The sequence below is a fragment of the Populus euphratica genome, unplaced genomic scaffold, assembly GCF_000495115.2.
Source record: "Populus euphratica unplaced genomic scaffold, PopEup_1.0 scaffold168.1, whole genome shotgun sequence".
Taxonomy (NCBI): Eukaryota; Viridiplantae; Streptophyta; class Magnoliopsida; order Malpighiales; family Salicaceae; genus Populus; species Populus euphratica.
This window is the reverse complement of record NW_011500000.1, coordinates 499,442-502,933: the sequence shown is the minus strand read 5'-3', so window position 1 is coordinate 502,933 and position 3,492 is coordinate 499,442.

Sequence of the window (3,492 nt, the reverse complement as noted above, 5' to 3'; positions counted from 1 at the left end):
GAGGTGGAGCATAAGGAGGTGCATATCCATAAGAATGTTGGAAATTATGGTGTGCTTGAAGCGGTGATTGTGAAGTTTATGCATTGTTATTATCACTCTTCCAACTAAAATTTGGGTGATTTCTCCAACCAAGGTTGTATGTTTGTGAGATGGGTTATGATTAGGCTTTTGGAAACTGTTTAAAGCATGGGCTTGTTCATGGAGACATTCCTTAAAAGAAGGAAAAATTGGATAGTCATTTATTGAGTGTTCATTTGTTTCATAAATTTGACATATAATTTCTTGAACAGATTTTAATTAACCACTCTTTTTAACTTCTAGTGCCTCAACTTTTCTAACTAAAGATGCAAACTTAACTTGAAGGTCACGATCTTTCCTAAAATTGTACATACCTCCACTAAATATATGTAGTTGATTTTTACCCGATACCTCATAAGTGCCTATAGTGTCCCAATTTTGAGCATTTTCAGCTAACAAGTCTAAGTACTTCATTGTTAAATCAGGGTCTTTATATTCAAAAGTTTCATGGCACATTAATTCAACCATTTGCCTATCTCTAGGTGTTAACCCTTCATAAAAATATGAAACCATTCTCTATATTTCAAAAACCATGATAAGGGCAAGTATTAAGCAAATCTCGATATCTATACCAACATTGGTAAAATGTTTCTCTTGGTTTTTGAGTAAAAGTGGTGATTTGTCTTTTGAAAGAGTTTGTTCTATGAAAAGGGAAAACTTTCTTTAAAAACTATTATTACATTTCATCTCAAACACGAATGGATCCAAGTCTCAAATTTTGTAGTCATGTTTTAGCTTTATCTTTTAATGAAAAAGAAAAAAGCTTTAATCTGATGGTATTCATGCTACAATTTGAGTCATTATAAGTGTCATAGACCTCCTCATATTCTTTTAAATGCAACTATGAATTTTCTAAATTTAAGCCACGAAAAGAAAGTAAAAGTTGAATAATGTCTAGCTTAAAATTAAAATGAGATGCATCAGGAGGGAAAACCATGCATGATGGTATACTTATTCTTGTGGGATTCATGTGATTTCTAAGTGTTCTAACACGATTATTCGCATTATTCTCATTATGAAGCGACTGATAATCTTTTTCGGCCATATTTTCTAAAAATAATAAGGATACCCTATAAAGTCTATCACTTAATGTAAGTGACCACACTCTCATGTAAGTGCAGAAATATAATAAAAGGAACAAGAAAAAAAATAAACAAAACAAAAAAACAATGTTAAATACAATAAAAATGAAAAGAGAAAATAAAATAAATACTTTTATCTATACCAGACTTTACCTCCCCGACAATAGCGCCAAAAACTTGATACGACCAAAAGATTGATGTCTTCTTCCAAATGCAGGAGTGTCGAAGTAATAAATAACCCAGCAAGACCGGGGTCGAACCACAAAGAGGTTAATTGTATAAATTATAAACAACAACAACAACAATAATAATAATAAAGAAGAAGAAGAAGTTGATGAGTAATTTAAGATGGAAGATCAATGTGAGGATTAAACAATGATATCAACAAATATCAAGGTTAGAGGATCCACTAATGGTATGTCAAATAAGTATAGTATAAAGTCTTATTATTCAATTGGAAACCACACACAAAGGAGGTTTTACTCAGATTATAAATTATTAATATGATTACATTAGTTATCTTATTTGATTAATGTTAATACTTGTAAATGTTGTCAAGCATTTATGATTACAACTTATGTTAACAATAAATCAAGTTTTCTTCATAGCACATGTGTTAGTTATACCATATAGTATGGGCTATAAAAGTATTAAGTATTTGTTGTGTTAAGTGTTACACAACACAAATCTAGACTAATCTTAGGTGCAGCCTAAGTGCCACGTGACACTTGGGTTGCGTGTGCTTTTAATGTAATTACAAGTATTGTTATTAAAAGTATTATTATTAGTTTTCTTATTATATTTTTTTTAGTATAATTAATATTTAGAGTATTAATAGTAAAAATATTATTGTTTGTTTTGTTGATGTTGTTTTTTGTATAATTAATATTAAAAGAACTATTATAATTTTTCTTAATATAAAAAATTATTATTATTATTATTATAGTCTAATTAATAGTGTTGATCTCAAAACTATTATTATTTGTTCTATTAATATTATTTTTTAGTATAATTAATAGTATTAATCTTTAAGATATTATTATATTTGGTTTTATAAATAATATGATTTTTATAATAATTCATATTATTGCTACTAAAAATATTAATATTTGTATTATAAAAGTTTTAGTATTTTTATTAAAATTTATAAGAGTATAAATATTATTATCATCATTAATAAAATTAAAACAAATACTATTATTACGAAAGAAAAACAAACAATAATATTTGGGACGGACACGTAGCGCTTAGGTTCCCCTCTACGAACGGATAGTCCAAGTGCCATGTGGCGTTTGACTTGCTTCCTCTTGGCTACAATCCAAGCGTCAGGTGGTGCTTTGACTTGGACATTCACAAGCATGGCCCAAGTCTAGCCTTAGACCTAGCAGGTAGGATTTCAAAATAAAATTGGATTCTAGCCGCGAGCAGAATAAATGTTACATGGCGCTTAGGCAACATCACCCCAAGCCCACAACCCAGCGCCACCTAGCTCTTGGTCTACTTTTTTTTTGGTGCAGCCCAAGCATCACGTGGTGCTTGAGAGCCTACACTTTTAGTATAATTACAAGTATTGATATTAAAAATATTATTATTTGTGTTTTTTAATTTTTTTAGTATAATTAAATTTTAGAGTATTAATAGTAAAAATATTATTGTTTGTTTTGTTGATATTATTTTTTTAGTATAATTAGTATTAAAAGAATTATTATATTTTTTCTTAATAGTACTGGTGTTAAAAATATTATTATTTTTCTAGTCTAATTAATAGTATAGATCTCAAAACTATTATTATTTGTTCTCTTAATATTATTTTTTTGGTATAATTAATAATAAAATCATTATTATATTTTTTTTCTTAATATATTTTTTTAGTATAATTAATAGTATTCATATCAAAAATATTATTATTTTTGGAGTTATAGATACTATTATTTTTATAATAATTAATAATATTAATACTAAAAATATTATGATTTGTATTATAAATATTATTACTTTCAGTAAAATTTATAAGAGTATATTTTATTGTAATTAATATTATTAATAAAATAATTGATGAATTTAAAATAAAATGTTATATCATTTACTAATTTTACCAAATATATTGTAATAATAATTCTATCCAATAACACTTTAGTTTAATTTGGGTCTTGCACCGCATGGTCTAAGGCTAACTCAAAGATAGAATTGGACCAGGGTGAGTAAGATAAAAAATAACTTTAGATCTTGACTGTAGCAGGAACTAAATATGCTTGGGACCTAACCTAATAGGATCCAAATAGACTTTGGTCTTGCTCTTAATTTTTTTTTGGAAGTTCAAGGTAAGTTTGCG